The following is a 25,329-nucleotide window of genomic DNA, read 5'->3' as shown; positions in this document are numbered from 1 at the left end:
TTCTGTTTTCTATGTGTTGTTTGCTTATTTTGATGAATCTATGAGTAGTATCGGAGGGTATGAACCATAGAGAAGTTGGAATACAGTAGATATTACACCAATATGAATTTAGAATGAGTTCACAACAGTACCTAAGTGGTGATTTATTTTCTTATACTAACGGAGCTCACGAGTTTTCTGTTAAGTTTTGTGTTGTGAAGTTTTCAAGTTTTGGGTAAAGATTCGATGGACTATGGAATAAGGAGTGGCAAGAGCCTAAGATTCGGGATGCCCAAGGCACCCCAAGGTAATATTCAAGGACAACCAAGAGCCTAAGCTTCGGGATGCCCTGGATGGCATCCCCTCTTTCGTCTCCGTTCATCGGTAACTTTACTTGGAGCTATATTTTTTATTCACCACATGATATGTGTTTTGCTTGGAGCGTCATTTTATTTTATTTAGTTTTTCTTGCTGTTTGAATAATATCCCAAGATCTTAAATTCTTAAATGTTAGAGAGTATTCACATAGTTACATAATTATTTGACTACTCAGTGTTCTTCACTTATATCTTTTTGGAGTAGTTTGTCATTTACTCATGTGCCTCACATATATCCTATGAGTAAATGGCTGAATGAATTGAATATCATAAATCTGAATTTATATATGTTTCATATGCTTATACCATGAGGAATAATGACTTCACACATAATAAGTATAGGTGGTAAATTTATTGAAAGTTAGGAAACACAGAATTGGTCACTTGAACAATTCATGAAAGAATATTGAAGTAAGAGATATTTCACATATAAATACACTATCTTGGACATCTTTTGTAATTGTGAGCACTCATTAAAATATGACATGCTAAAAGGTTGATGTTGGACAAGGAAGACAACTTAATGGGTCATGTTTTCCTATATCCGAAATGTTATATTGTCTTGGATCATCCAACATGTTGAGCTTGCCTTTCCCTCTCATGCTAGCCAAATTCTTTGCACCAAGTAGAAATACTACTTGTGCTTCCAAACATCCCTTAAACCAATTTTGCCATGAGAGTCCACCATACCTACCTATGGATTGAGTAAGATCCTTCAAGTAAGTTGTCATCGGTGCATGCAATAAAAATTGCTCTCTAAATATGTATGATCTATTAGTGTGAAGAAAATAAGCTTTATACGAACTTGTAATAGGGAAGAAATAAAAGCAACGGACTGCATAATAAAGGTCTTTATCACAAGCGGCAATATAAAGTGACGTTCTTTTGCATTAAGATTTTGTGCATCCAACCATAAAAGTGCATGACAACCTCTGCTTCCCTCTGCGAAGGGCCTATCTTTTACTTTTATCTTCTACCCTTATACAAGAGTCATGGTGATCATCACCTTTCCTTTTTACACTTTTTTCCTTTGGAAAGCACCTTGTGTTGGAGTGATCCGGATATATATATCCACTTGGATGTAGGTTTTCATGAAGTATTATTGTTGACATTACCCTTGAGGTGAAAGGTTGGGAGGCGAAACTATAAGCCCCGATCTTTCTCTGTGTTCAATTAAAACTTTGAACCCATAAATATCACGTGAGTGTTAGCAATTGTGAAAGATTAAATGATAGTTGAGTATGTGTAGTTTGCTGAATCAAAGATCTTATGTAGACCCTTCCCGAAATAAGATGAATTGCTATTGTTTGGTGACCAAGAGCATGGTTTGTTAGTTTCAAGAAAGTTTATGATCTATACTTTAACATGTGAATAGCTTGTTACTTGATCATGAAAAGTTTTATGAGATGAGCAACTGTGACACCCAAGTTTTTATTTGGATTTTTCTTCAAAAGATTTTATTTGACTTGAGGGAGGTGATTTAAATTTTTTCTTCAAAAATAACTCTCCCTTTCAAATATTCTTTTTATGGCAGAAGTTTTATTTGAATTCACCCAAGATCTGTCTTTGGTCTTGGAGGTTCTTGCTTTTTATTTTGACTCAAGACAAAATACTTTCCACTTGAGGAAAATGACTTTTGAAAATCCCTTTGAAAATGCACTATGGCTTTTGAAATAACCCTTTGCCACTTTCAACTATTCCTTCTTGCCATGGCCTCAGTGTAAATCCATTCTCCTAAACTTTCCCTCACCTTTGGATCATGATTTGCATCAAATCCAGCAAGTTGAACCTCCCCTATGATCATCTTCCATTTAAATCTTATTCAAACAAATTTCTGTCTTCTATTCTAGCCATTGGTGATTTACAAAGGAACTCCATTTTCTGTCTTGATTTTTGCCCCCAAACCTTTTCCCCTTCCTAGTCCTTTGAACCCTCAACCAAGATCCATGAAGATCCACTGGTCTCCAGTTCAAATTTTACAAACTACACTTGCTGCAAGTTTGGACCAGATTTGTCAAATTTGGTGAAATTCATTCAAATCCTTTTCCAAAAATTCCAAGAAAAATCAGGCAGCCTCTGGGTGCATTGAGTGGTCACCTCACCAAGTTACATCCCCAGAAAATTTTTCCTCATAGCAAAATCATTCTGTCGAGCACCTACAGTGCATTGTCAATGTCAAGTTTCAGTTAAGTTCAGAGAACCTTGCAGTGCACTGTCGTTTTCTTCAGAACCCGACGTCGATCTCGCCAGTGCCACCGTGTCGCCTTGCTCCTCGTCCCCTCCCTCTTGTTCCTGCACCGCACGAACGCCTGGCACCTTGCGGACGTCGGCGACGAGCAGCAGAAGGTGCGCCGCCCCGTGACCGACGCCAGCGGCGGCTTTGCAGCCTCCAGCGGGAGGCACGGCGCTGACGGCGCCACCCAACGCTGCCCAAGCCACCGGAGCTCGCCGCGTGGCCTTCCGCTCCCTCGAACGCGCCGCCACCCTCGTCGTGAACCGCAGGGCGCGGAGCGCGCTCTCCGCCGCCGTCGAGCCCGTGCGGTCACCTCACCGTGGACCGACGCCATTACGCCAAGACCAACTCCGTTTAGCTGTGGAATGGCACCAGTAACCTCCACTGATGCTGCCTGGCCACTCAAACCTCCTGCCAATCAACTGCATCGCCGTAATCGCTCGCCGGAGATTCTCCGTTCACGGCCACCCCGTCGATCCGCCTATAAATAGAGGCCCCGAGCTTCTACTCGAGCACGCACCATCCCTGCACTCCACCTAGAGCACGCCTAGCCACTGGAAGAGCCCCGAGGAGGTCTCCTTCCTCGACTCCGGCCGCCGCGACCCGCCACGGGATCCAGCTCGATTCGCCCCCGTGTGTGCACCTCCGCCTCCCTTCTCTTGCCAGTAGCTTCACCATGCATCCCTCCTTCTGACCCGCGCTTCAATTCGAAGTTTGCAGCCCTCCACCGGAGTTCTCCACCACCACCCGAACCGCCGTCCGACGGAGAAAGTGTCGCCGTCGACGTGGTGCTCCCCGTTGGTCGAGTCCACCACCCATCGACGCGGAAGAACACGCTGAAGCTCTTGGTACCCTCCGATCCTCCTAACTCGCCGTGGTTCGACGCCGGTGTCCACCGCAGTCTTCGGGCGCCGGCGAGCTTTTCAAACCTGACATGTGGACCCCGCATGTCAGCCTCTATTCTATTCTTTCGCGAACCGTTTTCTGTTGGCGCCTTCGGGTAAAATACGCTTTCCCTCTTTAGCTAGCGCATTTGTTAAAAGCCCTTTATGTGGTGTCGTCCTGACGCCCGACTGTGGCATTATTATTCTGCATTTTCCTCTCGAGGAGTCTTTCAGACACTCGTTTGGCACCAGCATTATTATTCTGCATTTTCCTCTCGAGGAGTCATTCAGACACTCGTTTGGCACCAGTACTATTATTCTCGTAGTTTCCTCTCGAGGAGTCTTTCAGACACTCGTTTGGCACCAGTATTATTATTCTGCAGTTTCCTCTCGAGGAGTCATTCAGACACTCGTTTGGCACCCGTATTACTATTCTTGCAGTTTCCGCTCGAGGAGTCATTCAGGCCCTCGCTTGGCACCCAGTATTTATTATCTCTATGTCTGAACGCACTGGTTAACTTGTTCATATGCTTCGTGTTTACATTTGTTATATCTTATGTCCGAACTGTCTTGCGAGTACTTTCATAGTACTCACCTGGCTTGTTGATTTGGCCAGATGTTGACGAAGGCGATCTCTTGGATGAAGAGTTTGATAGCGCGTCCGACGCCTAGAGGAGTCCCAGTTAGTCCTGCGCGATCCCGGATATTGGTCACTTGTATTATATACGCTTCCGCCACCCGCAATAAGTCTCCTCGAGCCTCACTCCGACGCTCGATGAGCTGTAGTCTTCAGGAGTCATATCACTCGCTTCGCGGTGATATTTCCACCACCGTTATTATCGTGAGTTAGTAGTTATGCCACCCTATCCGCCGTCTTGTTTGTCGGCGTGCATGTAATAAATTGTTGGGCAGTCTCCGCTCAACCTTGTATTATATTTAGTACTCCTGGTATTTTTCTTCTGTGACCAAGATATTGTCTACCAGTGAGAAGGAATTCTTCCTTACTGGTCCGTAAAAGGGATTGGTCTCTCAATAATTAATTTTATTGAAAAACCGGTCGTGATAAGCTTGGTATCAGAGCCAGGCTGACTATAGGAAGCCACTAGGTGCGATCGCTAATCGGTTATTAGCATCTTTTGTGCTTTTTCAGCATTTTGCAATTGTAGCTATTTTCTGTTGGTCATCATAAATTTATGACATGACTACTCAGAATTTTTGCCTACTTTTGTAGATGGCTGGCAGCAGCTGTGAGAATCGAGTGTTCACGAACGTGCCCGAGCGGTTTGTCAAGCTCCTCGTCTCCATCTCCAAACTCGCGATCGGGCCAGCAGCTCGCCCGGAGTTCATGCTCTACCAGCACAAGCTCAGCGACGACGTGTCTATGCACCAAGCTGTGGTGCAATTCAAGGGAGGACGTTCTGCTGCTCGCCACTTCCGTTTTGTGGGAAGGGCCATGCCTACGGAGAGGCATGCCATGCAGATGGCTGCCCGTGAGGCGATAGCTCGCCTTCGGGACATCCTTCCTACGATGAAGACTCGTCGCTACCGCTACCTCCCATGCCATGTGCCATACACCAGTCACTATGCATTCGCCTGCCATCGGGGAGAACGAGACGAAGCCATTGAGATGGTTGTGGAGTATCTCAAGGCTCTGGAGGAGTCTTTCGACAACCTCGTGGACGATCTTGTGGCTGCCCGCATGGACTTAGTCCGGGGCGGTCCTGCCAGTAGGAAGGAGCTTCTCCACACGGCGCCGCCTCTGACATTCGTCTCGTCTTCAGCCTCGTATGCACCGGCCGTTTTGGCCACTGCTCGCCGTCTGCCTACCACTGAGGAGTTCGACCGAGCCATCGCTCCTACTCCAGTCAGAGCCGCACCGCCTGCCGCACCCGCTCTACCACCAGTCGCCCCCGCACCATCACCACAGCGCAGCGTTACGCGCCAGGAGCCAGCTAGAGAGGAGGTGGAGGTTGATTCTCCTGGACCGCTGAGTCTTGCCATCGGCAAGGGAAAGGAAATCTTCACTATCTCCGACTGAGAGCACCGAGTAGCCGCGCGTTATGCCTGCTTGTATGATGTGTTGTTTTATCTGTATGCTAGTTTGTATTGGTGTGTTTGCTGCTTTCCGGAGTAGTACGCTAGTTTTAATAACATGTCAGGAATGTGTACGCGCATCCTGAGTGCTGTATCGTGTGTTTGCTTTTCGCGTGTAAGATTTATGCTAAGCAGTTCTTCTCAGTGCAAAATCATTTGTGTTTCTTTGAAAACCTTGAAGTCTTTAAATTGTTGCCTTTGCAAGATTTTCCTTGTGCTGCACAGTTTTTTTCTCATGGGCTTTTGCAAAATAATACCCCAAACTGGAAAAATGTCTCGCCCGTGGACTCGCTCCATGCCCAATCAGCCAGAAGAGGTTTACGGGACACAGACTAGCAACAATTTCACTCAGGGTCAGTCCAGTCAACAAGACAGCGAAGCAGCCCTGTCTCAAGTCTGCCGTCTCTTCGAGCAAAGCCAACAACAGCACCAAGAGATGATGAATCATGTCATCAATATGGGAAACCACCGTGAGCCCTATCAACCACATTCCAAGTTATCTGAGTTACAGAAGACTCGCCCCTCAACTTTTGCTCACACCGATAGGCCGCTGGAAGCCGATGATTGGCTTCGTGACATTGAAAGGAAGTTGATTATTGCTCAGTGTTCAGATCATGAGAAGGTACTTTATGCACCACACTACCTTACTGGAGCAGCTGCAGCATGGTGGGAAAACTTCCTACACATGCATCCCAGTGAACACAACATCACCTGGGAAGAGTTCAAGGAAGGCTTCCGTGGGGCACACATCCCCAGGAGCATCCTAAAGATCAAGAAGAGAGAGTTCGATGACCTGAAGCAGAGAGGCATGTCAGTAACAGAATACAACGGTCAGTTTACCCAGCTATCTCGTTATGCCTACGACGAGCACATGACAGAAAGCAAGAAGATGGAAAAATTCCTGGACGGCCTGGCACCAGCACTAAGATGCCAACTGATAGTACACACTTTTCCGGATTTTAAAACTCTGGTTGATAAGGCCATTACCTTGGAGAATGTGCGCCGTAGTTTGGAAGATATCCGTAAGCGAAAGAGGGACAAGACGACTCTTGCTCGCCACAACCGAAGCAAGACTGAGGTTCCAAGGACAGACGCAAGGAGATCCACGACTACCGGTCCAAGGCCCGTCGGACAGTTTCATGCCAGGGACAAGGAATACACATACCGTCCAGGGGTCACCTGCTATGCTTGTGGTCAGGAAGGGCACTATGCTAAACAGTGCCCAAAGCCAAGGAACCCGGCACCCAAGCCAAACAATGGTGGAAACAATCCAGCCCCCAAGCGCAACAATTTCAACCCCAACAACAACCACCGGAAGGGTCACCTGAACCATGTGACCATGGAAGAAGCGCAGAATGCCCCATACATCGTGCTCGGTACGTTCCCTATCAACACAGTACCTGCCACGGTTTTGTTTGATTCTGGAGCTTCCCATTCGTTCATTTCGAGGAGTTTTGTTTTGCAACATGGTTTTCCGATACTTCCCTTGGAAAAATCTATGATCATCAAGTCCCCCGGAAATAAGCAAATCGCTCAGGGTTACTGTCAAGGAGTGGTCATTGAGTTTGAAGGACTACAATTCCAAGCAAATCTCATCGTGTTGGAGAGTAAAGGACTGGATGTCATTTTAGGGATGGACTGGTTGACCACCAACAAAGGATTCATTGACTGTTTCAATCAGACCGTGATTCTCACCCACCATCATGGCAAGACGATAAGGGTTACAGCTCAAGAGAGGCCACGATCACAGCAACCAAAACTGAACATAATGGACATTGCAGAACTGAGAAAGGTTCCAGTGGTATGCGAGTTTCCTGATGTGTTCCCTGAAGAACTACCAGGCATGCCACCAGACCGAGAGATAGAATTCAGCATTGAACTAGCACCTGGCACCGCTCCCATCTATAAGAAGCCTTATAGAATGGCACCCTCAGAATTGGTGGAGTTGAAGAAGCAGATAAAGGAATTATTGGACAAAGGATTTATTCGAGCCAGCTCCTCACCTTGGGGTTCGCCTGTGTTGTTCGCAAAGAAAAAGGATGGGACACTGAGACTGTGTATAGACTATCGAGCCCTCAATATGGTCACCATCAAAAACAAATATCCGATGCCACGGATAAATGATTTGTTTGACCAGCTCGCACAAGCCAAGGTATTCTCAAAAATTGATTTGAGGTCGGGATATCATCAACTGAAAGTTCGGACAGAAGATATCCCCAAGACAGCATTCACTTCCAGATATGGGTTATACGAGTTTACAGTGATGCCATTTGGACTAACAAACGCCCCCGCATATTTCGTCCACCTCATGAACAAAGTGTTCATGAAATTCATGGATAAGTTCGTTGTGGTATTTATTGACGATATTCTGGTTTACTCAAGGACACCAGAAGAGCATGCTGAGCACCTCAGAATTGTTTTGGGAGAATTAAGGAAACATCAGTTGTACGCCAAATTTAGCAAGTGCGAATTTTGGCTAAGACAAGTTGGTTTCTTAGGCCATATATTGAACCAAGAAGGTGTGGCCGTAGACCCAGAAAAAGTCAAGGCCATACTTGACTGGAAGCCACCAGCCAACCTTACTGATGTGCGGAGTTTCCTAGGAATGGCCGAATATTACAGAAGATTTATTGAAGGATTCTCCACTGTGGCAAAACCAATAACATAATTGCTCAAGAAGGACAAGAAATTTGTATGGACGGAAGCATGCGAGCAGAGCTTCCAAGAACTCAAGAAGAAGCTGACAACCGCACCGGTCTTAACTGTGCCAGACATACACAAGAGTTTTGAAGTTTATTGTGACGCGTCCCGAAAAGGTCTCGGATGTGTACTAATGCAGGATGGCAAAGTTGTCGCATATGCCTCCAGGCAGCTGCGAAAACATGAGGAAAATTACCCAACCCATGACTTGGAGCTAGCAGCAGTTATACATGCACTCAAGGAGTGGAGGCACTTTCTGTTGGGGAATCGCTGTGAAATATATACGGACCATAAGAGCCTCAAATATATTTTCACACAGCCAGAACAAATTTACGCCAACGACGCTGGTTGGAATTGGTCAAGGACTATGATGTCGGTATTCACTACCATCCAGGGAAAGCAAATGTAGTGGCCGATGCCCTTAGTCGAAACCCCAGCCCGGACAATGACAGTCCGCAAAACTTGAGGCCTGAGTTTCAACAAGAGTTCGCTAGGCTCAACATGATGTTAGTCTCCGAGGGCACCGTTTCAAACCTGGAGATACAACCCACCCTGGTGGAACAAATAAAGAAGGCTCAACAGGGACATCCCAGCATCGAAGGTATAAAGAAGAAAATGAACCTTGGCAAGACTTCAGAGTTCGTCACAGACAGTGAAGGAACATTATGGTACGGAGACAGACTTTGCGTACCTAACATTGAGGAACTCAAGCAACAAATCTTAACCGAAAGCCACACCGCTCCATACTCGATCCATCCTGGAGGAACCAAAATGTACAAGGACATTCAGGAAAGATTTTGGTGGCACGGTATGAAAAGAGATATAGCCACATTCATTGCTTGTTGCGATTCATGTCAGCGCATCAAGGCCGAGCATCAAAAGCCAGCAGGGCTACTCCAGCCAAACAGGATACCGGAATGGAAATGGGATGAAATAGGAATGGACTTCATTGTCGGATTACCCCGATCACAACGCGGAAATGACGCCATATGGGTCATCACAGACCGACTAACCAAGGTTGCTCATTTCATTCCCGTGAAGACTACCTACTCCACACAAAGACTGGCCAAACTTTATCTCTCCCGTATAGTTTGCTTGCATGGAGTCCCAAAGACTATAATATCAGACCGAGGCACACAATTCGTCTCCAAATTTTGGGATCACCTACAACAAGCTCTGGGCACGCAACTAGCTTTCAGTACAGCGTACCACCCTCAGACTGATGGACAAACGGAACGTGTAAATCAAATCCTAGAGGATATGCTAAGAGCCTGTGTGCTCACCTATGGATCCAGTTGGGAAGAGAGTTTGCCGTATGCCGAATTTGCTTACAACAACAGTTACCAAGCCAGCTTGCAAATGGCACCCTTTGAAGCATTGTACAGACAGAGGTGTCGTACCCCGCTGAATTGGTCAGAAACAGGTGACAGCCGTATCTTCGGCCCAGACATGCTTAAAGAGGCCGAGGAGAAAGTTAAACAAATCAGGGACAGACTCAAGACAGCACAGAGCCGACAAAAGAGCTACTATGATCAGAAGCATCGTGAGGTCAGCTTTGAACCCGGTGATTCCGTATACCTCCGAGTATCTCCTATGAGGGGTCTGCAACGGTTCAAAATTAAGGGAAAGCTAGCCCCAAGATTTATTGGACCATTTTGTGTAAAGGCACGAAGAGGCACGGTAGCCTACCAACTAGACCTACCCAAGGAGCTGTCAGACGTCCATGACGTATTCCACGTCTCACAGTTGAGGAAATGTGTGAGTAACCCGGAGAAGCATGTACCTCATGAGAACATTGAGGAATATCAATGAACCCCATTCTTGCAATTGCTCAGGATATGCAACCATATCTCACCTATAGAGAGAGGCCAGTAAAGATTTTAGAAGAGTCTGAAAGGAGGACCCGTCAGAAAACGACAAAATTTTTCAGGGTTCAGTGGAGCAACCACACTGAGGATGAAGCCACATGGGAAAGGGAAGATTTTCTCTGGGCAGAGTATCCATATCTACTTGAGGATCAGCAGAAATCTCGAGGACGAGATTTTTCCTAAGGGGGTAGGTGTTGTGACACCCAAGTTTTTATTTGGATTTTTCTTCAAAAGATTTTATTTGACTTGAGGGAGGTGATTTAAATTTTTTCTTCAAAAAGAACTCTCCCTTTCAAATATTCTTTTTATGGCAGAAGTTTTATTTGAATTCACCCAAGATCTGTCTTTGGTCTTGGAGGTTCTTGCTTTTTATTTTGACTCAAGACAAAATACTTTCCACTTGAGGAAAATGACTTTTGAAAATCCCTTTGAAAATGCACTATGGCTTTTGAAATAACCCTTTGCCACTTTCAACTATTCCTTCTTGCCATGGCCTCAGTGTAAATCCATTCTCCTAAACTTTCCCTCACCTTTGGATCATGATTTGCATCAAATCCAGCAAGTTGAACCTCCCCTATGATCATCTTCCATTTAAATCTTATTCAAACAAATTTTTGTCTTCTATTCTAGCCATTGGTGATTTACAAAGGAACTCCATTTTCTGTCTTGATTTTTGCCCCCAAACCTTTTCCCCTTCCTAGTCCTTTGAACCCTCAACCAAGATCCATGAAGATCCACTGGTCTCCAGTTCAAATTTTATAAACTACACTTGCTGCAAGTTTGGACCAGATTTGTCAAATTTGGTGAAATTCATTCATATCCTTTTCCAAAAATTCCAAGAAAAATCAGGCAGCCTCTGGGTGCATTGAGTGGTCACCTCACCAAGTTACAGCCCCAGAAAATTTTTCCTCATAGCCAAATCATTCTGTCGAGCACCTATAGTGCATTGTCAATATCAAGTTTCAGTTAAGTTCAGAGAACCTTGCAGTGCACTGTCGTTTTCTTCAGAACCCGACGTCGATCTCGCCAGTGCCACCGTGTCGCCTTGCTCCTCGTCCCCTCCCTCTTGTTCCTGCACCGCACGAACGCCTGGCACCTTGCAGACGTCGGCGACGAGCAGCAGAAGGTGCGCCGCCCCGTGACCTACGCCAGCGGCGGCTTTGCGGCCTCCAGCGGGAGGCACGGCGCTGACGGCGCCACCCAGCGCCGCCCAAGCCACCGGAGCTCGCCGCGTGGCCTTCCGCTCCCCCGAACGCGCCGCCACCCTCGTCGTGAACCGCAGGGCGCGGAGCGCGCTCTCTGCCGCCGTCGAGCCCGTGCGGTCACCTCACCGTGGACCGACGCCATTACGCCAAGACCAACTCCGTTTAGCTGTGGAATGGCACCAGTAACCTCCACTGATGCTGCCTGGCCACTCAAACCTCCTGCCAATCCACTGCATCACCGTAATCGCTCGCCGGAGATTCTCCGTTCACGGCCACCCCGTCGATCCGCCTATAAATAGAGGCCCCGAGCTTCTACTCGAGCACGCACCATCCCTGCACTCCACCTAGAGCACGCCTAGCCACTGGAAGAGCCCCGAGGAGGTCTCCTTCCTCGACTCCGGCCGCCGCGACCCGCCACGGGATCCAGCTCGATTCGCCCCCGTGTGTGCACCTCCGCCTCCCTTCTCTTGCCAATAGCTTCACCATGCATCCCTCCTTCTGACCCGCGCTTCAATTCGAAGTTTGCAGCCCTCCACCGGAGTTCTCCACCACCACCCGAACCGCCGTCCGCCGGAGAAAGTGTCGCCGTTGACGTGGTGCTCCCCGTTGGTCGAGTCCACCACCCATCGACGCGGAAGAACACGGTGAAGCTCTTGTTACCCTCCGATCCTCCTAACTCGCCGTGGTTCGACGCCGGTGTCCACCGCAGTCTTCGGGCGCCGGCGAGCTTTTCAAACCTGACATGTGGACCCCGCATGTCAGCCTCTGTTCTATTCTTTCGCGAACCGTTTTCTGTTGGCGCCTTCGGGAAAAATACGCTTTCCCTCTTTAGCTAGCGCATTTCTTACCGAAGCCTTTTCTGGTTTCTCAGTTTAAACCCTGGAACTTTTCTATTTCATTACAGATAAGTCCCTGGACAGAAACCTTTATAACTTTTTATTAAAAAGGGATTTTTGAGTGATTCTTTTTCTGACAGTCTTAAAATTTTGTCTAGTTTTTTATGAGATTTATTTGGAATTTTTTTGGAGAAGTTTCTGTGCACCCATTGGTTTTCACGTTAGTACCCATTTTCGTGATTGTCGTAGGTTCCGAAAGAGGTGACGGAGCCGCGAACTCCGCCGAGCTAGACTCCGACTTCTCTGAACCAGGCAAGCATGTTTGAACATTTGATATGATAAGTGTTTTGCATGTTTGCTTGAAAGTTTGTGCGTGGCATATGGGTGTCGATAAATACCTCGTTGCTCGTAAGGCAACTACCCGCATGTTCTAAAGTTGCGATGATCTCTGATGAGAGATGGCCTAATCATGTGGTGACATGAAGGGCAACAAGGTGGTACTGTTGTAGCATACCAGCCTTGCGTCATCCGACTTTCTCCGACGTTAACGTGGACGGAGTCACGTTATCGTTCTTTTCCCCTCCATGTTCCAAAGTTGTGATGATCTCTGATGAGAGATGGCCTAATCATGTGGTGACATGAAGGGCAGCAAGGTGGTACTGTTGTAGCATACCAGCCTTGCGTCATCCGACTATTTCCGACGTTAACGTGGACGGAGTCACGTTATCGTTCTTTTTCCCCTCCGTGCTACCACATGTTTCATTTGCCAGGATGCGGTTTAGTAAGTTGGTAACCTCTTTCCGTGTACACACCAAACAGAGAGGCCGGGATGATGGTACCTTGGCCCAGGATTAAAGCCAGTCATCCGGTTAGGGGGCATGGGTGTTTCCGGTTGGGACCGAGAGGGGGGGGCACCCCCTTAGAGCGCGCGTATAGAAATTTGATCCCATGCTACGCGAGGTTGTAGCCTCCCCGTCTCAAGGTTTTTCTTGAACGTTGCCGAGGGTGATCCCTGGCTTCGGAAGGTTGAATCGGGTGTGTACTGGTTAGACGTGTTTCTTCCAAAACACCGTAGACGGAACTAGTCCCCGTGACTACTGAAATCCGTTGGCTGTGGTTAAGTACAAACTCTGCAGAGTCAATTCCTTCCAAGTCATCGTATCCATGATCAAGTAGTGAAATCAGTATATCCATATCTATCCGCGTGGAATACTTGTCCCCGGTGAACAAGCTCAAGTGCTAAATCCAGATTCATTATTATTCCTGTGGATGGACTAACTTTATTTTTGTCTCGTACGTGTGATGATTTATGTTCCCGAACTATTGTATTATTGAGCTACAATATAAGCCCTTTATGAGACGTCGCGCAGACGTCCGACTGTGGCGTATTTTGTTTGTTTTCTTACATTAAATATAAGCCCTTTATGTGATGTCGCTCTGACGTCCGACTGTGGCATGCACTACCTGTATTTCAGTTAAAAGCCCTTTATGTGGTGTCGCCCTGACGCCCGACTGTGGCATTATTATTCTGCATTTTCCTCTCGAGGAGTCTTTCAGACACTCGTTTGGCACTAGCATTATTATTCTGCATTTTCCTCTCGAGGAGTCATTCAGACACTCGTTTGGCACCAGTACTATTATTCTCGTAGTTTCCTCTCGAGGAGTCTTTCAGACACTCGTTTGGCACCAGTATTATTATTCTGCAGTTTCCTCTCGAGGAGTCATTCAGACACTCGTTTGGCACCCGTATTACTATTCTTGCAGTTTCCGCTCGAGGAGTCATTCAGACCCTCGCTTGGCACCCAGTATTTATTATCTCTATGTCTGAACCCACTAGTTAACTTGTTCATATGCTTCGTGTTTACATTTGTTATATCTTATGTCCGAACTGTCTTGCGAGTACTTTCATAGTACTCACCTGGCTTGTTGATTTGGCCAGATGTTGACGAAGGCGATCTCTTGGATGAAGAGTTTGATAGCGCGTCCGACGCCTAGAGGAGTCCCAGTCAGTCCCGCGCGATCCCGGATATTGGTCACTTGTATTATATACGCTTCCGCCACCCGCAATAAGTCTCCTCGAGCCTCACTCCGACGCTCGATGAGCTGTAGTCTTCAGGAGTCATATCACTCGCTTCGCGGTGATATTTCCACCACCGTTATTATCGTGAGTTAGTAGTTATGCCATCCTATCCGCCGTCTTGTTTGTCGGCGTGCATGTAATAAATTGTTGGGCAGTCTCCGCTCAACCTTGTATTATATTTAGTACTCCTGGTATTTTTCTTCTGTGACACAGATATTGTCTACCAGTGAGAAGGAATTCTTCCTTACTAGTCCGTAAAAGGGATTGGTCTCTCAATAATTAATTTTATTGAAAAACCGGTCGTGACAGCTACTGTTATGATATAATGATGCTAGAAAAGGTGATTGAAATTATCATTGATCAAACTTGTGCACCTGCTAGCATTCACACTTCATAAATTATTTCTTTTATCATTTACCTACTCGAGGACGAGTAGGAATTAAGCTTGGGGATGCTGATACGTCTCCAACGTATCTATAATTTATGAAGTATTCATGCTATTATATTATCCATCTTAGATGTTTTATATGCATTTATATGCTATTTTATATGATTTTTGGGACTAACCTATTAACCTAGAGCCCAGTGCCAGTTTCTGTTTTTTCCTTGTTTTTGAGTTCTACAGAAAAGGAATACCAAACGGAGTCCAATTGACGTGCCAATTTTTGACGATTTTTTATGGACCAAAAGAAGCCCCCGGAGTAAAAGAGTTGGGCCGGAAGAGTCCCGAGCCGTCCACGAGGGTGGACGGCGCGCCTTACCCCCCTGGGCGCGCCCCCTGCCTCGTGGACGACTCGAAGACCCCCCCTGACGTGAAACCAATGCCAAAAATTCCTATAAATACAGAAACCCCCAGAAAGAAACCTAGATCGGGAGTTCCGATGCCGCAAGCCTCTGTAGCCACCAAAAACCAATCGGGACCCTTTTCCGGCACCCTGCCGGAGGGGGGATCCCTCACCGGTGGCCATCTTCATCATCCCGACGCTCTCCATGACGAGGGGGAGTATTTCACCCTCGGGGCTGAGGGTATGTACCAGTAGCTATGTGTTTGATCTCTCTCTCTCTCTCTCATGTTCTTGATTTGGCACGATCTTGATGTATCGCGAGCTTTGCTATTATGGTTGGATCTTATGATGTTTCTCCCCCTCTACTCTCTTGTAATGGATTGAGTTTTCCCTTTGAAGTTATCTTATCGGATTGAGTCTTTAAGGATTTGAGAACACTTGATGTATGTCTTGCATGTGCTTATCTGTGGTGACAATGGGATATTCACGTGATCTACTTGATGTATGTTTTGGTGATCAACTTGCGGGTTCAATGAACTTATGCATAGGGGTTGGCACTCGTTTTCGTCTTGACTCTCCGGTAGAAACTTTGGGGCACTCTTTGAAGTACTTTTGTGTTGGTTTGAATAGATGAATCTGAGATTGTGTGATGCATATTGTATAATCATACCCACGGATACTTGAGGTCACATTGGAGTATCTAGGTGACATTAGGGTTTTGGTTGATTGTGTCTTAAGGTGTTATTCTAATACGAACTCTTGGATAGATCGAACGGAAAGAATAGCTTCGTGTTATTTTACTATGGACTCTTGAATAGATCGATCAGAAAGAATAACTTTGAGGTGGTTTCGTACCCTACAATAATCTCTTCGTTTGTTCTCCGCTATTAGTGACTTTGGAATGACTCTTTGTTGCATGTTGAGGGATAGTTATATGATCCAATTATGTTATTATTGTTGAGATAACTTGCACTAGTGAAAGTATGAACCCTAGGCCTTGTTTCAACGCATTGCAATACCGGTTTCGCTCACTTTTATCATTAGTTACCTTGCTGTTTTATATTTTCAGATTACAAAAACCTATATCTACCATCCATATTGCACTTGTATCACCATCTCTTCGCCGAACTAGTGCACCTATACAATTTACCATTGTATTGGGTGTGTTGGGGACACAAGAGACTCTCTGTTATTTGGTTGCAGGGTTGTTTGAGAGAGACCATCTTCATCCTACGCCTCCCACGAATTGATAAACCTTAGGTCATCCACTTGAGGGAAATTTGCTATTGTCCTACAAACCTCTGCACTTGGAGGCCCAACAACGTCTACAAGAAGAAGGTTGAGTAGTAGACATCAAGGAGGATTCAGAGACAGATGACCAGTCGTATCCCCCCCCGAGGTGCATGCTCTAACTTGGCAGGGTCATATTGCTCATATCATGCATATGATGTCTTGCATTGCCATGTCATCTGCTTAGATTAGACATGCTTTGTGTGAATGCCTCTTGTTTGCTTTCTATATCAGATATGTGAATTATGCAATGCCATGTTTTTCAGCCAGTTATCATATATGTGAATTATGCACCGCCATGTAGCCAGGCATCATATATGTGAATTATCTCATGCCATCTTTTTTTCATTATGTATTCCATTTGTCCATGTGTATATTGAACTACTCTTCATGTGTATCAGCCATTTGAGCCGGTTATGAAAAAATCAGGAGTGAAAACAAGGTCTTCAGAGCAGGCAATGGTACCTGTTGAAGCATATATCTCGATAGTTATAGGGAGCTCCTCAGAGGAGGATTCAGAGACAGATGACTAGTCCTATATCCCACCTGAGGTATATGCTCTAAGTTTCAATGTTTATATTTCTCATATCATGCATACGGTGTCTTGCATTGCTTAGTTTAGACATCATATGCACAATATTGAATTCCATCTGCTTAGTTTAGAGATCATACATGCGAGTGCCAGTTGCTTAGTATATGAATCAATTATGTCAATTGTATCATGCCATCCTGTATACTTAGACAACATGTATGTGAATTATTTCATCCCAACCTATTTTAAAAAGACATCATAGAGTTTTGTCATGTCATCCTGTTTAGATACTCATCATATGTTGAATTATGCCATTATATCCTGTTAATTTATCCATCATATATCTAAAACTGTGTCATGCTATCCTGTTTAGTTAGGCATCATATATGTGAAATTGTGTCATGTTGTCCTGTTTGGTTAGACAACATATATGTGAATTACCACATTTCTCTATCATACAATGTCTGTACGTTCAATTTATTTTCTTTTTTATCAGCCATTTGAATTGGAGGGGGTGATGGCAGTATCTAAAGGAGCAAAAACCCGTTCTTCACAAAAGACAGTGCTACCCGTCAATGCAGATAGAACCATGGTTGTACTGGCCCACAAACTAGCCACCACACATAATCGAGACTCTTCCAGATTGCACACTTACACCATTGGGAAGAGAACCAGCTACAACCCATCTAACCCCAACCCCAGCGGATAGTAACCCACTTCTAGTTGACAAAGCACCATGTCCACCACAGAGTACCCCCACACGAGCAGTTTGTAAAGCAACTGCAGTGCCCAAAGCACGAAGACCACCACATCGAACCCAAACTCCACGTTTAAAGCAGAAAAGCAACTGTTCTCAGGTCAGATTCTGTAGCTATGGTCCATACTCCTTTGTTGTTGCATCACTGTATTTACTCATACCAACTACTTTCGAATTTGAAGGATCCAATTGAAACTCCAATGGCGCAACAGGTATGTTTTAAACCTATTTCTTTAACTGGATTGCTGTTCTAACTTCTTGCTCTATGTTGATTTCAGTTTCAATTGTATAAATAGTTATGTTCTCATGTGATGCAAATTACAAGTGTTGCCAATGCTATGTAGTTTCTCACCTTATATTCTGTCTATGCTGTTGTGTCTTAAAAATATGAGTTGAACTGTGTCTCTATCTTGATTTGGCAACATAAACTAGAATGATATGGACAATACAGTGACCATAGTACATAGATATATGTTTGTTTCATGCTGTTATCCTGTCCACCTTACTACTGAACCGGTTTACCAAAATGAGTTTCGTATACTACATGCTAAACCTATGATGTGTCTGCTTGTTTCTCTTGCAGTATGCGAACAGAATATTGGAGAAGAGCACCCCACTATGCAATGGTAGAGAAAGCAATGAAGATAAGGTTCAAGATAGTGAGATAGCCCTGTTGGTCTCCAAGAAAGGTGATAAAAACGATCTTGTAGACAGTGAGAAAACCCCACAGTAACGCTTTGATGTAGTGTTCGAGTTACTGGCCAGTACCGCTGGCACAAGCTCTTTGAACTCGCTGCCTGAATCACTTCGGCTTCTTCAATCTCAGCTACAAGCTAAAAGGCATCGGTCAACTGTGCTGCGGCAAGAAGCCGAAGGACTGAGGAAGTCCCTGCAGAATTCGGATGCATACTTTCTTGTGCAACAGCAAGTGCTGGAGGATTTAAGCGCCAAACAAGAGAAAGTTAATAAGCTTGCTAAGCATCTTGCCAACATTATGGGTACCCAGGATGTTGTTTCTTGAGCTCTTCTGAAGTTGTTTCAGTTCTGGACTTGTTTTGCTGCGGCATTTATTTGCACTGGGGCCAAGTTTGACAACCAGTGTATATGATATGCGGCTTTGTTCCCTATATTTCCTCTGGTGGCGAACTTTGATGCCCAGTGGATGTAATATGTGTAATAGCTGCTGTGATAGCCTAGCGTAAGTTGCTTGCTTATTTATTTCCTTGTTGTCTTGTTTATTTGTTTGCTTGTAGTCAGTGTAGTACTTTTGCCGCGGTTTGCTAGTGGCCACAATAACCTATTTTTTAAAACTAGTCCACAATAACCATGGGCTACATATTTACTGTAGTTACCATGGGCCTCCTACGGGCCGTAGAAACAATGGGCCTTCTAAGGGCCGTAGAAACGATGGGCCTTCTATGGGCCGTAGCATCAATGGGCCTTCTACGAACCGTTTGATCGATCGGCCAAACATGGGCCAATAACAGACCGCATTATGGGCCGTAAACGGGCTAGATTTGGAATCGTCCGTTCATGGGCCGACCATAACGGGCCGTCGTTAATCTACCGTATTTGATGATGCTAAGAAAACGGCCCAACGGATTAATGGGCCGCAGACGGGCCGATTGTAACCACGGGCTGAATTTGGCCCATAAGCAAAAAAGGGCAGTAACGGGCCGTAAGTAACCGAATGCTGGAAATAAGACCAAGAATAAATGGGCCCTTAGAAGGCCGAAAGATAACACGGGTTGGAAACGGCCCAATAGAATAATGGGCTATTAATGGGTATAAAGCGGTACACTGTTCATTGCGGGCCAGATTCACCACGGGCCATTAATGGGCCAAGAGTTACAAATAGCCTCATATGGGCCGAAAGACATCATGGGCCATACATGGGCCGGAAGTTACAACGGGCTGGAATCATATTAGACGGCCCAGATGAAGGCTTAATTTCGGTAGGCCGTAACGGGCCGTGAGTTAGCGGGCCGTAAATGGGCTATATACGAACAGGCCGTTAAGAGGCTTTCCGTGGGCCAGCCCGTTACCATTTGACCAAGTCAAATGGGCCGGCCTTTTCACCGGAATGGGCCTCTGATGGTCCATGCCATGTGTCGACATATCATAGGCGCCTCCTGTCCAATGAATGGATGACATCTGTCCCAACGGTGAGCCAACACGTGTTTCCTCCGGCCAATGACAATTTTACACGTGGAAAATCCTCATTAGTCCAGGCTGTTAACGGGTTATTAGATCCAAAACCGGACCCGATAGCTTAACGGCGACCCGTTACGGTGGATGCCACATGTCGGTCACCCTTGACGAAAGCACTTCTATCGTCATGGAAGTGGACACTTCCGTGATGATAATTTTGGTAATGTCATGGAACACTTCTACGACAGCACAAGTATGACTATCTTGATTCCGTCATAAAATCGTCATGGATGTACATGCATGACAGAAAACGTGACCTACTATGACAAACACGTTTCATCACCGAAGTGTATTTTTTTGTAGTGACTTATGCATTAGATAGAGAGATATATAGCGCGTGTGTGAGAACGGGCCGAGGCATAGTGCATCTACGTGTAAAAGGTGGTTCTACGCATTAAATTAAAAATATATGGCATTATTATTTTTGGATGAGATCATGAATTTTGCAATTTGCGTATGAACGAAAATCGGTCTATCAAACACCCATACTCTATTGAATTCTAGCATGTGCATGTGTTTATTTCATATTATCGATCCATAGAGTGAGAGCGGTTTGAAATACACGCAATGCATTGCTTTTGCAATTCATATATAAACATTAATTAGTGCACTCCATGTTGTTAGTGCGAAGCACTTTATGCATTTGTCACTTACATGGATACATTCCAAATTGCTAGCTATGAAATAGAATACATGTTGAACAACATAAAGGGGTTCCGAAGATCCGAATTCATAGGAAGTGCATTCATCTATTTGAATCCGAGATAATGGCATTTGTATATCAGATCTAAAAGGGGGCATCAATCTTTGTTGTGCGTTTGAACATGCTATATATTCATACGCATGTCTAACTTTTTTTTGCAACCAAGGAGATTATATCTGGAACCATGCATGAACTGAGGTAAGTTGCATATTTTTTAATATATACTTGTGTACAATGTATATTGAAATGTACCCCCTCCATCCAAAATAATCTTAGTTTTAGGATTTTCAAGAGTAAAGATTTGTGAAGTTTGCAAATCCTGAAAGTTCAATTCAAGAGAACCGAAAACGTTAATGCTTATGCTCCCAAATATTGAACGAAGCGCCAAATAAGCCTCTGGTCACCCGAAACCGCGCGAGACTAATGTTTGGTGGTAGGAAATTACTGTCCTGACTCTAGACCGTGTAGCCTATCGGCCCGATGTCCAAAGGTCTAATCCGGGGTAGGTTTGTAACTTCACCAAGACGCTAGTCTCAACCGCCTCCGAGAAGCATTCATACGCCGTGGGCGCCTAAACACCCATGCGCTCGGCTGAAATCTATCTGGCCCACCATTTAGGACACCTGAGATTACTGCCCTACCCCCAACCCACAATATGTCCGAAATTTTAGACGGGGGCAAAGTTTGTAACTTTCCCCAAACTTCAAACAAGCGCGTCCCAAACCGAAACATTGTTCTCCCTTAGTTCCCCCTCCCTCTGTTTTCCCATTCATACTCCATGGGCGCCAAAACGCCCTTTCCACTAGCCGCGAAACCCCAGCCTCCTCCGTCCTCCACCTCATCGCGCCCAATCCACCGCCGCCCTCCTCCATCATGCCGGAGCCGGTACCCCGACGTCGTCATCCAACGCAAACGCAACCGCAACGCCCTCAAGGACTTAGCAGCTGAAGCCGTGGCAGAGCTGCCTCCACGACGCTGACGCCGACGTGCGCCGTACCAGAACCACTTCGACCACGCCGTCCTGCGCCTCACCTCTGCCGCTCCACTGTTGCAACCGTCCACCGCACCGGAACTGTTCCCACTACGCCGTTGTTCGCCGCCTCGGATCTGGTTCCCTGCCGCCAATAGACGGCCACTGCACCACACTCAACAACTTGGCCATGGGTTCATCCAAGGCTCCATCGTCCTCCACAACTTCTCGTTTCCAGCGAACCACAAGAAAATCGTTGGAAAACAGAAGGGGGACACAACACTGCCAGCAGAAAGAGGTACTCCACTTCCCTTATTCGTGCAAATCTTACGTATCTGCTCACACTGTATTCATCCCATGAAAGACACTAGTTGAGCGCTTCTTACTGCATCTTCTTCGTGATACTAAATGCACAAGGTTTCCTCCCATTTACTATTTCACCTTGTCTAGAGGTCAGTAGCCCGCCTGGATTTCAAGGTCAGTTTAATCGCAATTAAAAGAAGCAGCACCCACTTAGGCGCGCGGAGAACCTAGTCCGCCTGTTCGCCGGGGAGGCGGCGCATCGGTGTCTATCATAGGGGTGTGGGGCGCAGGAGCTACTTGCACCCGATCTGGAGGTCGGCGGGGCTTGAAGGGATGGCCAGGGGCGGTGCCAAGCACGGCGGTGCGGTGAGGTCGAGGGAGGGTGGAGATAGGGGACTGGGCCGGTGGTCGCTGGCGTTTCGAGGAAGATCGTAACACTGACTGGCTGAGGTAGACGAAGGCGATCTGCACGTTCTTTGTACATCGGACGGTGCAGAAAAAATGGAGTGACCTAGTTGTTTTCAGTCGACTGTTATTTTCATAGGACCACACCTTATGGTGTGCTGGAGGAGCATCTGCATTTCCCAGCCATCCTTGTGCTCATATTTCAAAATCCTAGAATCTAGTAATTTCGTGTGCCATGCATGTTGTAGAGATATCATATGTCTCCCGTCATTTATTTCTCACCAACCTGCTATCTGCTACCTTTACACTGTACTACTTGTGCACACACTTCACCCATACTCACACTATTGTTTTATGCATGGGTATTTCAGACTCTGACGCAGTGTTGATGAATACAAAAAAGAAAAGATAGAAGTCGCTCCAGTGTAATTTGAAGATAAGCACTAAGCGTTTCAGCGCTCTAAAGGGTGCAGTGTCAGCAGATGGAGACAGTAAACGTAGCTTTGCATTTGATGATCTCAATTGCCACACACAACCATCCTAGGTGTTTGCTTTAACTTGGCGCTATCAAATGTGGTTGCATGTTGCATATGGTGTATAGCTTGTATTGCTTCCAATTTGGTTAAATTGCATCTGCTTGGTTTACACATTATACCTTTGATAATGACATGCCTTCCTGTTTTTGATACATACTACATATGTCTATTAACCATATTCGTACATCAAACTAATGCGCTTTTGTATCCCTCATCAATCACTTATGATGAGACATTCACCCTAGTGGGTTACTATGAGATGCGCTACTCGTTTAAAGAGTGCAGTGTCATCCTCCCACATGATTCTCAAGAAATAGCAAAGCTAAATGAAGATAGTCAACGTAGCTCTCTAGGTGATGACCGCAATTCCCCCACACCACCATCGCAGGTGCTTGCTCTTACTTGGCAGTGTGATATGTGGTTGCATGTTGCATATGGTGTCTACCTTGTAATGCTTCTAACTAGGGTAAATTGCATCTGCTTAGTTAACACATTATACCTATGAATATGACATGCCTTCCTGTTTTTGGTACATACTACGTCTTTCTATTAACCATGTTCTTACATCAAACTACTTTTCTTGTGTATCCCTCATCAATCACTTCTGACGAGACACCTTCAAGTTGACAGTGTAATATTGGTTGCATCTTGCATATCATTTCAAACATGTATTGCCTCTAATTTGTTGAAGTGCCACTTATAATGAGACACATCTAACTTGGTAGAGTGATTTTGGTTGGATCTTTCATATGGTGTCTAGATTGCATTGCTTCCAATTTGTTGAAATGCCTTCTGCTTAGCGTTTTTCGTACATATTCCATCCTCCTACAATGTGGTTGCCATACATAAAAGTTGTGTTCGTCAGTATCATGCATCAACGAATTTGGAAGTGCGAATTTCATTCCTTTTTCTTGTGTGTTTACTTGACAAGGCAAAATCTAAAAGGACGAAGGCACGGAATGATGGTGGTCCTCTGGAGCAACCGAAACAGATGATCTCTGCAGATTCTCCTGCTACTCCTACTGCAGTGCAAGTTCCAAATCTCATCTCCCCTACTCCACAACCCCAGGTGCTTGCTCTAACATGGCAGTGTGATATCTGGTTGCATGTTGCATATGGTGCCTAGCTTGTATTGCTCCTAATTTGTTAAATTGCATCTCCTTAGCTTACACATTATACATGTGAATATGACACGCCTTCCTGTTTTTGGTACATACTACATCTGCCTATCACACCATGTTCTTACATCAAACTACTGTTCTTGTGTATCCTGCATCTATCGCTTATGATGAGACAGTCACGCCCGTGGGTTAGTATGAGACGCGCTACTCTTATAAAGAGTGTAGTTTCATCCTCTCCACATGATTCTCAAGAAACAGCAAGCCTAAATGAAGATATTGAACGTAGCTCTGTACTTGAAGACCACACTTCCCCTACACCAACATCACAGGTGCTTGCTCTAACTTCACAGTGTGATATGTGGTTGCATGTTGCATACGCTTTCTAGCTTTTAATGCTTCTAATTACGGTAAATTGCATCTGCTTAGTTTACACATTATACCTATGAATATGACATGCCTTCCTATTTTTGGTACACACTACATCTATGTGTTAACCATGTTCTTACATGAAACTACCTCTCTTCTGTATCCTGCATCAACCACTTACGATGAGACACCTTTATTCTTTCCATATTGCATATTATTTCTAGCATGTTGCCATGTATTGCTTCTAATTTGGTCAAATACATTTATTAGGCCACCCTTTTAATTTGGTAGAGTGATATTGGTTTCATCTTTCATATGGTTTCTAGCTTGCATTGCTTCTAACTAGTTCAAACACCTTGTGCTTAGTTTACACTTTATACATCATACATGTCAATATGTCATGTCGTCCTGTTTTTCATACATATTCCATCCTCCTATCATGCGGCTTGCCTTACATGAAAGTAGTGTTCGTCAGTATCATGCATCAATGAGTTCTGAAGAGCAAATTTTATTCCTTTTTCTTGTGGGTTTGACTTGACAAGGCAAAATCAAAAAAGAGGAAGGACAAGAGTAAGGAAGGCAATGATGGTGGTCCTCTGCAGCAATGTAAACGGAGCATCTGCACGGATTCTCCTTGTACTACTAGTGCATTACAAGTTCCAAGTCTCCGCTCCCCTACTCCACCATCCAAGGTGCTTGCTCTAACTTGGCAGTGTGATATCTGGTTGCATGTTGCATATGGTGTCTAGCTTGTATTGCTCCTAATTAGTGTAAACTGCATCTGCTTAGCTTACACATGATACGTGTGAATATGACACGCTTTCCTATTTTTGGTACATACTATATCTGTCTATCGCACCATGTTCTTACATGAAACTACTCTTCTTGTGTATCCTGCATCAGTCACTTATGATGGGACACCTTTAAGTTGGCAGTGTGATATTGGTTTGCGTCTTGAATATGATTTCTAGCATGTAGTGCTTCTAGTTTGATGAACGCCACCTATGACGAGACAGTTTTAATTTGGCAGAGTGATATTGATTGCACCTTCCATATGGTGTCTAGCTTGAAGTGCTTCTAATTTGTTGAAGTGC

This window comes from Triticum aestivum, chromosome 1D (genome assembly GCF_018294505.1).
Source record: "Triticum aestivum cultivar Chinese Spring chromosome 1D, IWGSC CS RefSeq v2.1, whole genome shotgun sequence".
In the NCBI taxonomy this organism is placed as follows: Eukaryota; Viridiplantae; Streptophyta; class Magnoliopsida; order Poales; family Poaceae; genus Triticum; species Triticum aestivum.
Note: the sequence above shows the minus strand (reverse complement) of the source record.